The 14,996-nt window shown below is 46.8% G+C and overlaps 1 protein-coding gene across 1 annotated transcript in view; it reads right to left on the bottom strand.

The window, feature by feature from the left end:
• The window catches only part of Frmd4a (FERM domain containing 4A), a gene marked incomplete at its 3' end in the record, with an annotated part of 571,102 nt that overhangs the window by 131,241 nt on the left and 424,865 nt on the right, over positions 1-14,996 (bottom strand).

Here is a 14,996-nt window from a genome sequence, read left to right as displayed (position 1 = left end):
TAATACACTTAAAAAAAAGTAAATGTTCACTGTATTTTTTTATCACAGGGAGAAAAACCAAAGTTTACTCCCACAATTTACAAATGGAGAAATAAAGGCTGGGAAGAGAGAGGGGGAAGATTTCAGATGATGTGACAGCTACAATTCTGGAATCTCAACTCCCTGTAAAAGCCACACGTTTGTCCACCTTCAGGGTGAGTGACAGCAGCCCAGATGGGGGCCTCTTCCCTCTGGGAGGGTGAGACCCCCCACCCAAGCCTGATGGATGTGTGGTGTGTGAGCCACTGTCCAAGACGCTGGAGCTGCTTGTTCCGCAGCGTGACCTGCCCACCCAAGTGACCCAAGTGCCCAACTGTTCATCTGTGACGCTGCTTTGAACCACTCCAGGCACCATATCTTGATTTCCTGATCTTGCAAACAAGGACAGCACCCCACCTTGACAAGATGGTGATTAATGAACTACACTGTTCTGAAAGTTCCTCACACTCATTTGGAGCAAGTTGCTGGCTAAGCAGAAAAAAGCCTGCTATTACGCTCTTGGAAGGGATGTTTACGGGATCCTGCTGATTATAATTTGCCAATTACTTGCGCCGTAAACATTTGTGGAGCTTTGCAGGGACTGGGCTGGGAGCAAGGCCAGAAGGCAGCCGGCAGCCCAGTCGCATCCTACAGGACAAACGGGGCAGGAGCCTGGGCAGCGGCACGAGCCTGGCCAGCCCCACACGCTCTGGGAGGGTGAGAAATGGCCCCTTCTGGTCACTGGCTGTGAGACCAGTGCTTTTAAGACTGACTTTCTCTCAGCCTGTAATTAGCTTTGTTCGTTTAATAGCTTTTCTATTTTCCTGTTTCCAACTCAGATCCACTGTCCTTCTAAGCTAGTGTTCCTCCTTACCTGTGGCCAGGGAAATCTCCCTCCAAATGTCCCCGTCTGCATGGTCTGCTTGGTGGTGATACCCAGTGCTACGGGGCTGGCTTCCCAATACTAAGGGAGCTTGGGGACCTGTGCAGCCACCGCACGGGCTCAGGAGGGAGGCAGAGCGGCTTGCTGTCTTTGCTACTGCGACTCCACCACCCAGAATCTCCTCAGTCCAGATGGCCCAGGGGAGGAGCTCGCGTGTGCAGCTGGGACGTGTGCCGCCATCATGGTGGACAGAGCAGCGGGCACGCCTGTGTTCCTGCGGGTGTCTGTGCAGCAACGGTCCTGGGGCATCGGGGGGGGGGAGCAGCCTGGCACCGAGGGACCTCTGCGAAGCGTCATGTGACGGATTTCGTGTCACTTCCCTCCGCTCTGCACCACAGGAGTACATCCTGGGTGGATGATTTTGGACAGATGACCTAACCTCTCTGAGACTGTTTTCGCGTCTGTAAATGATGGAATGGATATCCCCAAAAGTCATTCCTTAGGTGATGGCTGCATGTACCTCCCTCCTTCCCTGAAAACGCCCCCCCCATCCCGCTCTCCTTTCCTTATTCACTTGGTTTTTTTTTTTAAATGGGGTCACACTATGGAGCTCAGACTAGTCTTGAGCTTCCTATATAGCTCCAGGTTGACTTTGAACTTGTGATCCTCCTGCTTCAGCCTCCTGAGTGCTGGGATCACAGGTGTGCATCATCACACCTGGCTCTTATTCACTCATTCTAAAAGCCTTTCAACCACCTGGCTCCTCCCTGGGTCTAATCTGTTCACATATCTCATCTGTCCTACATAATCTGGGGTGAGCTGCTAACCTCTCCTCGTGTCAGTATCCTCAGCCAGGGAAGTGACCATGCCAGTGTGACAGGCTTCTGTGAGGGCTACGTGCACAACTGACGACCTAGGCTGAGTCGAGGCAGTGCCCAGCACACAGCCGGTATTGTCTGTGTTCGTTACTTTCGTTCTCCATCACCTCATGTATAAATTATAAAAAAATTTTTAAAAATCTTCTAAGTGATGGCAAGCTGTAAATACCAGCCTGATATTTAAGGTTACTCTACCTTTGCCCAATTTTCTGTAAGAATATTCATTTCTTCTTTTTCTCTTTTCTTTTATTTTTGAGACAGGGTCTCTCACTGTAGTTTATTCAGACTGGCCTTGAACTTGCTATGTAGCCCAGGCTGGGCTCGAACTTGCAGGGATCCTCCTGCCTCAGTCTCCTTCCAAGTGCTGGGATTGCAGGTGTGCACCACCGCACCTGGCAAAATATCCACTTCTGTTCAACCCATGTGTATTGAACTAAAGAAAACGCTGATCTCATTTTTATTTTCAGATTGTTGCACACACCATCCTCTCTGCATCCAGGTCCCACTCAGTTTTCATCCTGCTCAAAGCCCATCTCCTCCACGAAGTCCTCCTTGGCCACCCCACCCATGATGGCCTCTGCCTTCAACTTCCAGGAGCATCTGTCACACGAACCTCAGGCTTCCTTCCCGTGTGTGCTCTTGTGGCTGATCTTGGGGGACATGATCTGTCACACCTGGGAGCGGTCGAGAGGGGCCTCCAGCAGGCTGAGCACCTCCCAACCCCTGAAAGTGCTGGAGGATGTTGCTTTACATAACAGGAGGCGTGGCCGAGGTTCTCCCGGGAAGGAACTTGCCCTGGATCACCCGGCCGGGCCCCAGATGCGATTACACGGCTCCTGTGACAGAGAGACTGGGATTTTCCACACAGCCCCAGGAGAAGGCAGAGATGGGAGGATGGAGACACAGGTGCAGAAGGCCAGCCATGGCAGCCACTGGCAGCGCTGGAAGAGCCAGGACCCGGCCCAGCCGGCCTCCTAACTGCGGGAATACATTTCCGCTGCGGTCAGCCGCCACCTCTGTGGTTAGTGCCATGGATCCGAGCCTGGTGTGCAGTCTACAGGGAGGAGCTGCTGGCTGTCCCGGGCAGGAGGCAGGCGAGCTCAGGCCTGGGGACGCCCTGCATAGTGGTGGTGAGCTGGGCTTCAGCTCCGGCGCGCCCCTGGTGAGCCACTGCACCCGTGGGCATTGAACACGTCCTCACCAAAGGGCCTGCCTCTTCTGAGTGAACTGCACCAGAAAACAAAACCCAGCACCACCCGGCAACCATCGAATGACCCCTGCCCGTGCTTTGGGAGGAGTCAGAGCTGTGTTAGAAGGCTGACCTTCTCCACTCCCCGTCCGTCCACGGGACCTTCCGGGCAGTTCACCGCAGGGCACCGTGGTCACCACCACGTGGCAGAGATGCGTCACTCTCCCCTGGAGGCACAGCTACAGGCGCTCCGTGCCTAGCACCCCAGGGGCCCTGTGACTTGATGGACAGGTGATCCTCCCTTTAGGAGCGGCCGCAGCTGTGAGACAGCAGACAAGGTTGGTCCCCGGAGAGGGCAGAAGCCACGGCTTGTCTACCCTGGGGAGGGGCTGGGGCTCGCTTTCCTGCAAACCTGGGGGAGGGGAAGCTTTGCATAAACAATGCCTGGGCATCCTTCCGTCCTCCCTCCTTCTCTCCATCCCTCCTTCCCTGTCTCCTTCTCTCCTTTCCTTCTTTCCTTCCTCCTCTCCCTCCATCCCTCCCTTTTTCCTTCCTTGCTTCCCTGCGGTCTCTGCATGGTGGATGCTCTACAGGCCCTGCAGTGCCTCTTCCCCCTTGTACCCTCCAGGCCTCTGCTGATTATTTGCTGGGGACATCAATTTCCTTCCTGGCTGAGACTCTCAGAGAAGGGCCCCTGGATTCTGTGACAGAGGACAGACAGGCCACTTCCTTTATGCAGGCGCCTGAGTACCCAGAATAGGGGTGGGGATGGGGTCCTCAAGCAAAGACCTGAAAACCTCCAAGGGCCAGCAAGCAGGTGCTGCAGGAGGGAGCACTTCTGCCTGTGTCTCCAGGCAGGGACAAGGGAGGCCACTCAGCTGCCGGCATACGCAAGGCCAGGCCCAAGCGTCTCCTGCAGCCCTTTACCCCCACTCCAAATTGCGGAGGGAAGAAAACAGAAGGCTGCGAATGGCGGGGTGCTCTGAGCACCACCTCCTGGGCCCTCACCGAGCCATGCCCTGTGCCACCCCTGGCCTCCCAGCACCAGCGGCCTGCTCCCTGCCACACCGTGACTGACATCAGCCCACTGGGCCTTCAGAACAACAGAGAGGCTAGATCCAGGGCCCTACAGCACAGCCCTGGGGGCTCAGGTTCAAAGGAGCCCAAGTGTAGGGCCAACTCCCAAATCTGGCTTTTACTTTGACTTTTATTGATCCCGCTATCAAAATGATAAAAACCATACACACCGTGTTCATGGTCTGCAGCACGATTTTAACCTAGGAATATGAAAGACAATTGAAAATACGTGATCTAGGAATGTGATCGCATACTGGCATGAAAACATGTGTTGAAGTAAAGATGCATTGCCACGGATCCCCCTCAGAATAATGCCCTCCCTTTGAACGCACTTACCCCATCACCCTCGGCAAGGTGTCTTAGATGTAATAATTTCTAAGAAACCTGAACATCCGCCATCCTTTCCAAACACCCCTTGTACAGTGCAGGGTAACCTAATTAACAGTACATCCAGCAGCTGACGTATGTGTTTAGTGGTGAGAATCTTTACATCTGCCCTCGAGCAATTTTCCATATACGCAACATTGTTAACTGCAGTGGATTCGATGGACAACAGCAGTCCTGAACAAAGCTGCCTTCAGTGCTGGCAAACGGGTCCAACCAGCCAGGAACAGGCTCTTCCGAGGTCAGCGGCCAGAGGGATCTGAAGCTGCCTTTCAGAACGCAGTTGGATCCTGTCAGTGGGGTGCTCAGAGGCTGCAGTGCAGTGGGGGAGTCGCGTGATCTGCCTGCGTCCAGCCCCGCACAGTGCCAACTCCACGCCTGACTCGAGGGAGGCATCGAACAAAGGTTTCCTCTTTGTCGAATGGGCCAGCCAAAGGGTGGAGCACTGAGTGCTGGCCCAGCCCAGCAGGGAAGCAGAGCACAGGCGCTGCCTGGACAGCTCCTGGGCAGGTGTGGAGCAGAGAACCTCGAGGCAGCGGGTGGAAGCGCAGAAAGTTGACCGTTCCAATCAGAGCCTATCCCTCCAGGCACCACAGGGCTGTGTGGGCTACACACTTTGGAAAATGGCCAAGGAGGGAGACCCTGTGCCCTGACTCCTAACTGTGCCTGCTCCTCACTCTGCCCCCAGCTGACTCCAGCCCAGGTCCTGGGTGCCCCTTTGAGGCCCCCTCCTCAGAACTCCTCTTCTCCCGAGAGACCCTGCCTTTTATCCAGATGTAAACTCCTGAGAACAACCTATTTAAGTTTCTCAGCTGTCCCTTGCCTGTCCCTTTTATATTTTATTCCTCAATCCCTCCCTTTTATTTCCAGGTAGTTTTTTCTGTGTTCTTCTGAGCTACAGCCTGGTGTCGGGCTCTCGACAAAGTTAGGGCTGACACGGGCTGGGAGGGCTTCTTTCTCGTCCATGCATTCGAACATCTGAACGATGTGCAATGGGGCTGCTTTGACAGGCGGACATAATTACTGCTCCTCTAGAAATGCAAAGCTCTCTTGCCAGCCTGCTGGGGAGCCTGTTTTATTCAGGATCCCCCCCGGGGACTCGGGGAGCGGGCAGGTGTTCATTAGGGAGCACCTCCTGATTAGTGCTGACCCCAGACTCCAGCCTGCTCAGGGCAATGTCACTAGGACTGCTAACAGCCTATCTGCACTAATGAAGCTGCAACTCTGCTCTGCTAGGGCGAAACAAAGCCAGTCCCAGGGCTCAGTCTGCCTCTGTGGAGAGGGCTGTCACGTCTGCAGCCCAAATCCTGAGCTATTTCTAGCAAAAGCGAGAACGCTGCACTAAGCTTTACCTTCTCGGAATTCCAAGCTTCATCTTCCACAGCTATCTCGTCTACTGACTACAGTCAGAGACCACTGCAGGACAAACTCTGGGCCTTTAACCAGTGACTCATTAGAAGCATGATTTGTGTTTTTTCTGGAGGCAGTCAGGGACTTGAAAACAGGTTTTGCTAAACAACAACAACGATGACAACAAGAACAATGGCAACAAGAACAAGGACTCCTCACTTAGGCCAACAGATGCCCAACAAGTAACTGAAACCAAAACAGCAAACTGTGACCTTCAGTTTACTACTCTGTGACTTTGGGTCAAATCCCTTCCTCAGCTCTTCATATACGCATGTTAAAAATTTAGGTTGTCTATCTAAATATTGCCAAAACAAGGTTGATTAGCCCTAAATGGACATAACCTATTAAGGCAGGCGATCAGGGTGTGGCAAAACGGCTGGAGAACTGGGTGTAACCTAACAGTTATGGAGACCTGCCCACCACGGCCAGGACACTTGGGCAGCGCAACTTCAGAGGACTGCCTGGAACAACCCAGGTCCGATGACAGAAGGAGGGCATAAAAGATGGCAGTCACTGGTCTGGCCATTGTCTTCTTGGTCTTGCAGTGGCCTGCTCTGCATGTAGGGCGTATACCATTTTCTCTTCTCTCTTCTTCAGAGCACGTCTTCAGAGAACTTCATTTTCACTTTTTTTTCCCATTTTTTGAGACAGGGTTTTATTATGCACTTCAGGCTGGCCATGAACTCACTTTGTAACCCAGGTTGGACTCAAACTCACAGAGATCCTCCTACCTCAGCCTCCTGAGTGCTAGAATTACAGGTGTTCACTTATTTTTCTTTTACCAAAGAAGTGTTCAACTTTTATGTTCTTTGGTTGTTCCATCCAATGCTTTGCAGTTGATCTTAGCCAAAAAGCCAAGAAGCAATTCCATCCAATTCTTTGAACAGGAGAATAAAGCCAGTGTCTGGTAATAATATCTAACTATCTTTCAAGATGGAGGACACCATGACAGGAGATTCACTTGGGCATTGAACTGTGTCCAGAAGTCTCCTTTATTGCTACAAACCTTTGAACATCTTAGATTCCAGGAGACCCAACTTGAAACAGGCTGCCCCATGCAGAGAATTATCACATGGAGATGGAACCCCCAGCCCCAAGCACCAGGGTCTTCTCCCAGAGCTGTCTCATAGCAGAACTGAGAGCAATCAACCAGATCCTGGGCCACTCACAAACCCATCAAGCCTGGACTCGTTCTTGCGCTAGCAGACAAGTCTGAACCTCTTCATCACACGGTGTCCCCTTCCGCAGCTCAGGCGGAAATCCCCATTTCCTCTTACTTTCCAACAGTGTCTAGTAAATCTGCCTGTGCCCCTATGCCTACCTGCTTTCCTGTGACAAGCGCTGGATGAACTCACTCTGTGGGGTGCAGACCCATCTCCTCGCTGGGGTACCTTCTCAGACTATTGTGGCAACACTACCCCTTTCATTTTTTTTCTCTAAAATGATATCAGCCCTCATACTCGGTTTTGACCCTTTCATCCAAGCTGGAATAAATTGCTCTTTCGGATGTAAACAGCCCATATCTTCACTGGGAGCTGAGGTGCATTCTCCAAGGTCAGACTGAGGCAGGATAGAAGAAACAGGCGACAGGTAAAAGAGACAAGGGAATCATAACTCAAAATCGTACTTTTAGGGAGACTGCAACTTTGGCGCCTCAGAGGAAGTCACCCCCAGCGGCGTCCACATCAGGTTCTCTTGGTTGCTTCTGAGCCCCTTCCCTTCCAGACCCGCCACACCCCAAATCCCTCAGGAGCACTGCAAGTCCACGAAGCGGGCTTTGCGGAGTAAGTAAAGAGCAGAAACCCATTGCTTGAATAGAGAGCTGAAGAATAAGCAATGCTTAAATTCCTCATGAAAAGTGGGCCCTTACCGGAGGAAAGCCCCTATACTTCCCTGGGTTTCCAGCCCCTGCAGGAAAGGGTCCATGTTCTCTGTCCCAGGAAACAAGCACCTCTCCCTTGCGGCCTCATGCTGTTCCTTGGAGTGTGGACCTTTCGATTTCTGCCTAATAAAACCCTTCCATTGCCTCTCACTGACGAGTCCTGAAGATTCCCTTTCTGTCATGGGAGTCAGCGAACCTAAAAACGTATTCTCAGGAGAGGTGGGCCAGGCTCCTCATCTCAGCTTCAGGAGCCCCCTCGGAGCCTTTCTGAGGACACCTTCTCTCTGAGGCAGCCGCAGGAGGAAGAGGCACCAGGACTGCTACCGCATTCCCCAAATGGAAGACTGGGTCCTAGGCTACTTTTTGCTCCAAAAGACGCACCAGGGCTTATGCTCAGGGGATGTCTATTTTTCTATGTACAGCAGTCTACATTTATTCATCTATTCTTGTAGAGAAACCTGCCTTTGTTCGCATGCAGTCAGGCCGTCTTCCCGAACACTGTCAGCACTCTCCACACCTCGAATTCCCGCCTGAATTTCCCGCCTCTCCACCTCCTGTAGAAGCACTGGCCCCAAACTCTCGCGGCCGGCAGTATCGCTCTCCTTAAACGAGCGCTTCCTGTCCACGTGGCTTGCTCCTAGTGTGCTGTTACGGCACAGGACGTACTGAATTATGAAGATCTGTATTAGACACAGCCAAGCCGCTCCTCGCCTGCGCGTCTGTCCGTACTCCGATTGGTCACCTGGCAATAAGTCTCCAATTTATCTGTTTACAATGGTGTTCGCTTGTGCATTTACAAATGCTGAATTATAATTTATCTTATCGTGTATTTAACTATTAATGTCACTGATAGTGCTTATTTATATTTAATTACATTCTAACATTATATTTTGTAATTCAGGACATCCCTCATGTATTGCCAGGGACGTACTAACCGCATCTGTGTGGTTGATGATCTTACCTGGGGCTTCTTTTGCAGGGTAGGGCTTATATTATAAGCATCCTGAAAAACCATGTTAGGTCTTACTTTCAGGGAATGATAGTGCCTCAGTTGCCAAAGGCTTTTCGTTTCTTCCTTCTTTCCTCCAACCCCTCTGAAGTGTAGCTTATCTTTTTCTCTCTCCCTGTCTACAAACTTCTGCAAACCAGGAAGGAGGCCCTGGTTTTCTTTTATTCTCCTCTCTTCCCTAAGGCCAGAAAGAAAGCTCTGTCAGAAAATTCTAACCTTTAGCTCTTTCTGATGTCAGATATCAGGATCAGGCAGGAAGGCGGAAGGGGATCTATGGGGGGGGGGCTAGAGGGACGGTCCTCGTGTGTCCCCGCACATGGGACAAAGGACAAGGGCCGCCTCTGTGTTTTCCAGCCAGTGGGAGAGGCCTGTAGGCCCGTGGACAGGGCTTCGCCCTTCTCAGCTGTCGGCCCGACTTCCGGGTCTGCCGCCTGTGCAGCCCGCCCGCAGGTGTTTTGTTTGGTGAATGGAGCCTCTGGGGACTGCTGCTGTCATGCTAGCTTGCTTCCTCTCTTCATCTCATTTGTTTCTGGAAGTCTTATGATAATTCTGGCCTCACGTTTGTAGTTGCTAAGTGACATCTCCAGACTTTTTAATCACGCTGTGAGGCCCTTGCACGTGTTACTGGTCCCTGGACGCAAAGATCTTTGGGGTAGATTTCTGAGTAAGGCATCTGTTGTGTGCAACTCCTCTCCCTGCTTTCCTGATCTCCTGATGAAGGTCAGAATAACCCTGTGCCAGGAAGGACGCTTGCTGTAGACTAGGGATGCCTGGACTAGCTGGTCCCAGAAAACAGAACAGAGCGCTTCTCTGGGCAGTTCTGACTCTGGGGACACAGGACAGAGCTGCCTGCGGCTGCTGGGTCTGACCCTGGGTCCCAGGCAGAGCTGTCTCCATGAGCAGTTTGGGCTCTGGGAACCCCACCAGGAGGCGGCGGCTCCTGCAGCCTAACCCCAGGGATCTAACTAGGATCTTGTGTTTTCAATTCTTTTCTTTTTGTTCTCTCTTGGTCTCTTTCCAGAAGTACCCTAAGGAGACCTTAAAGGCAGGTAGTACACCCTAAATGATTACGGATAACTCTGTGTCTGTCCTCAAAGTGTCACCTTTAGGTTCTAGTTCATGAACTTGGGACCAGTTTAAGATGGGGGTTTTAATAGGTTAGTTTTTTTTTTTTAATATAAGCAAAAGAATAAAAAGACAAGACCTTAAACTTGATTTTATAATAAAAAGGGACAATGAACAAAGATCCTATCTAGTAATTTACAGTTCTTCTCTCTTCCCTCTCTTGACTTTTGTTGGTTATAAGTCTAAAGTATTAACTAACAGGAAAAAGGTACCCAGCGTAGCTTGAAAGTATTAAAGGAAAGACTTTTATAACTTACATAAGGAAAAACAGCTAGTTGAAAACCCCTGGAAAAAATTCTGATGAGTCTATTTGCAGGTACAAACTTAAAAACTAAACTAAAAACTGTTACTAAAAAAAAAAAAGTTGCTGTAGTTTAGCATGGCCAACACAGCCAAGAGTGCACTCTGACTGTGTAATTGTTTTATGTGTTCTACATGCTTTCTTTCTGTTCATCTGCCTGTTAATCTGTTTTAATAATTGTTCATTTGTTTTAATAATTGCAGCTGCTTCATTTTTAAAAAAATATCTTTTGGAGCTCAAATCAATTCATTTATTTATTTATTTTTATTTACAGACTTCAGGCTCTGTTAGGGCTTTTTATAAAAACTGGTTATATAAATATTCAAGGGTAACCAAACTATCTTAAAATATTAGATGGTAAAAAAAGCCTACTTAGGTTCAAGGCTTACATAAACACTTGCAAATAAGAACCGTAAGGTTTGGTAACATAAAGGTTATGTATTATTTAGTTAATATGTATGTTTCTGTGTGTTAACTTTCAGGTAGTGTCACCCTGCAAAAGTTCTACTTTAATTTGCTTATAGGTAAGTAGACACTCGTGATTTACTCACAATATAATACTTCGTGTTCACATGGCTTAGCAGTGAGCTAATTTAAAATGGCTGGTGAGGTAAAAGATGTATTTAAAGTTGGTGGTGTGTTTTCATCTAACCAAGATAATATCTATCTTAAAAAGTAGTTTTTATACCTGCAATGCCTATGGTTTCCTGGGTACAATAATTTAAGCGCTTGTGCTTGGTTAAAGATAATAGACGGACAGCTTCCAAATATTAACTATGCTAGCCTTTGGTTCTCATGAGTCATCTAAAGCAACTGCTACATGAGTAAATAAGTAAATATAAATAGGATTAATGCATATAAATGTTCACAATAACATCTCAGTCATCGGTTGTTCAATATAAACTCAGATGCTTATATCTTTAAGGCTTATAAAAATACTATATTTGGTTTATGAAATGTGTTTTCATAAGTTATTTGTATAAAGGTTTAAGAATGCTTCCTTAAGTTGGCTAACAGTTAAATTTCTAATGAATAATTTTATATGAAAATAATAAAAATACCCCCCCACCCCACCCCGTTTGGAGGGCCTTTGGGCCTGGGAAGCTACCAGACGGAGCTCCCCTCGGTGGCTGGACAGCAGCTGTCTGAACTAATTTGCTTCAGCTTTCTCCACTGATGCATGCCTTCTCTGGCTTTCTTCCCCCAGAGTCTCGTAGGTTATGATTAACAGGTTAGGTTTTCGATGTCTAAAGCAATAAGGTTTTCTTAAGACATGAAAATGCTCTTGGTTAAACTTGCAAAAACTAGATTAAAAAATAAAGGTTTTCCATTTTACTAAGATAATTTCTTGCATTTCCCACTGTTAGGCTCTTGGTTACTTAAAAAGATCTGATTTTTAAAGTTACAGTTTTTTAAATGTTAACTTGTAAAATGTTTTCAGTAATTAGTTTAGGATGGGTTAATGAATAACTATTATCTTAGTACATAACACACCCTGTATACCTAGGACTAGAGATGTATCTATCCAGCTGAAGACTAAATATGCTATAAAACTAAGCTTTAAAATTAAGTTTAATACATGCAAAGCAACTAATAAGCACTCTCTGTTATACACTACACATTGCATCTAGACCTTAGATATATGAAATGATCAAAATTTTTGGCATCTCTTTAAATTTGATCCTGCCACTTAAAACTTGATCTGCAGCTACTGTCTTTGCTTAAATACTCATTTTGTTACTGTATAAAAGAGATACATTTGTACATTCAGTAATAAGTCTGCTTGTGGTCACTAACACTGTTTTCTAAACTTATTCTAATAATGCCTTTTAATTGTTTTCAGTGTAGTTACATTATATAAACCTGTTAAAGGAATCTAAATTTTGCCCTAACAGTAAAAACTAAATAAATATATGAAAAGATTTCTATGTAGCTGTAATGCTAATTTTTGCTAACATGATGGTATGTTGAGTGCATTTGTGTTTCCCAATGCTAATTATTGCTAACATGATGGTATGTTGAGTGTATTTGTGTTTCCCAATGCTAATTATTGCTAACATGATGGTATGTTGAGTGCATTTGTGTTTCCCAAGTATACAGGCCTTCCAGGATGTGGCACTTAGGAAACTATCTTATCGTACTGATGATCTCCAGACTAACATTGTTTATGACATTGGTCTTTTTCAGGCTTATGGTTATGTAATTGTGTTAAGATAGTTAGATGTACCTAAACAATATGCAGTCCAGGCAATGTCACTGCAAAGATTAAAGATTGGGCATTAGTTATCTATAAGGTACATCTGTGAACAAGTACATTCTACTTAGTCACTTAATTTTTTTAAAGTAGCAAATCTAGATGCAAATTTGTAACATATTATAATTGGATAAAGACAAAATTATTAATGAGTTATTTTATGCTAAAAAGGGAATTTAAATGTATATTTAGAGGTTAAAAAAAAACCCCAGTGGTCCTAGTACAGTAATGTAATAATTGTTACGCTAAAAGGCTGCTTGCTCTTGATTTTAAATTTTCCTTATAAAACAGTATAACTAGTATCTGATACCATGCTACGGAAACGTCTTCGAAAAGGTCACTCAAGCATCATGGGAAGGTGATAGACTGTCACACCGTACAGATAAATGTGATACTGACTCTGAATATTACTGGTGGCCTGATTAATGAAAGAGACAGCTGCTCTCTAGTCATACTTTATATTTTCAAAGTACTGGTATCTGTAATAGACTAGGATAGCTAATGTTAAAGCCCATGTTCCCACTTTCAGAGCAGTGCAACTGACCTTCTGGCTGTTCAACAACCCCAGCTTGGAGACCAAAGCTAACTAACAGTTCACTGGGCTCAGAGGACGGCCATTGTCTTGACCCTTGCCCTGCAAGGTCAGCCAGGACACAGTGTATGATAGTTTCCCACTAATACAAGCCTACAACTCTGGTGAGACCCCCACCCTCCTGAGCAGGGAGACTGTTGGGCCCCAGAGGATAAGAGTCAACCAGTGAACACTGTACCAAAAAGAGGTCACTAAAAAGGGGAGTGTCCTCGTACTTCCAAGGGAAGCAGTACAGTCAAGCAGTCTGTGACCCACCCTGCTGATGGCACCATGGATAAAGGAAAACACTAGAGGAGCAAAGAGGCTCTGCATGTGGCCCCCTCAAAAATTCTGGAGAAGCCTGAACTGACTTGCTTTTAAATACCCAGCAGGAAAATATAACCAGAGTTATCTATAGGTAGAATAATAGTAAGATTAAAGAAAAGTGAGGCTAAATATATACAGGGCACTCTGAACATTACACCAGCCTCTACTGGCAGTCTTCAGCTACACCTATAACTTAGAGCCATAAGGATTGTTGATTCCCAGTCTCACCAGCCCTTCCAAAAATGGGACCTTCAGCCTTGCTCACTGGTATATTCCCATCATGTTCAGTGTACTTTCAAATACCTCCCAGGTAAACACTTAGCTTCCTGTATCAATGTGCCTATGAAACAAAAATTGCAATACGGGTATTCTAGTAACTAAGCTTGGTTACTTTTGTGGTATAAGCTAACTTTCTTTTATTTACCTGAGGCTTCTATGTTTATATTATCTCAACCAATCATTACAAAAGGTCCTCAGAACTACCAAAAAAGAGCCATATAATAAAAATTTAAATGCCTAATCTAAAAAAACCCAGATATATCCATTTAGTATATTCATTCAACATTGTTATAATTAAAATAGGAAGATGTTAGTTGTCTTATAGACAAAACAAAGAGGAGTCTGAATGCTCTTAAACTCTACCTGTTCACAAATAGAGGTTAATATTAAAGATAAAAGGCTTATGTCATTTTTTGGAGTCACCGTTCATCAATATTCTACTGTTGGTTTCTGGCACTGGCTTATTTAATAAGGTTATAAAAGGGTGCGTAAGAGTCAGTGACGTGCTAATGTCCTTGTCCTCTTTCCAGACTATCAAAAGATGACTGTTCATCAAACAACAAAACCCATCTTTCTTTGTCTCCTTTAGATCAGTCCCTTTGATCCCTGGATATGCGAGATCAGTGCCCCCCCCTGAGCATGAACAGTTCCAAGGAGGTGGACCACCAGGCCTTCTGCACACCCTTAAGAACAGGGATGAAAGTCTGGGGATGGGGGAAGTGAAGCAGGATAGAAGAAATCAGGGACAAGCAGGAAGTAAACAAGGACATGAAAACTAAAAATTGTACATTGTGTACTGCAAACAGGTCCCGTCGAGGGATGGGTGGGGGGAGGGGATGAAAACGGGACTAAGGTGTGCTGTGTACACATGCCAGCTCCACACTGGACACGCGAACATTGTGTACTGCACATGTGCGCCCATCAGCGGAAACAAAATGAAAGGAGAGGACTGCAACTTTGGGACTCATTCGAAGTCACCCAAGCAGATACAAATCAGCTTCCCTTGGTTAAATTTAGGCTCCTTTCTATCCAGACTCATCACACCCAAAATTCCTGAGGAACACTGCAGTCCATAAAACGGCTTTACTGAGAAAGGAAGGAGCAGGACCGTGACCCTTGGATAAAGGACCAAGTTGAAAGAATACAAGGAATGTTTACATTACCTATCAAAAAACAACAAAACAACAACAACAAAAAACTCTGGTCCCTTACGTATAGAAAGGGCCACCACCCTTCTGGGGTGGCCACCTCTCCCTGGGGTTTCCACCCCCTCAAGAGAAGCCTATGTGATCCCCATTCCAGGAAATAAGTGCTTCCTTCTCCGGGGCTCGCGCTCTGTTTCTTCGAGTGTGTACATTTTAATTTCCACCTAACAAAGCCCTTCCCATAGCTCTTATTGAAAAATTCAT

The sequence above is a fragment of the Chinchilla lanigera genome, unplaced genomic scaffold (assembly GCF_000276665.1).
Source record: "Chinchilla lanigera isolate Chin_1 unplaced genomic scaffold, ChiLan1.0 scaffold00028, whole genome shotgun sequence".
In the NCBI taxonomy this organism is placed as follows: Eukaryota; Metazoa; Chordata; class Mammalia; order Rodentia; family Chinchillidae; genus Chinchilla; species Chinchilla lanigera.
This window is presented reverse-complemented; position numbering and strand designations above follow the sequence as displayed.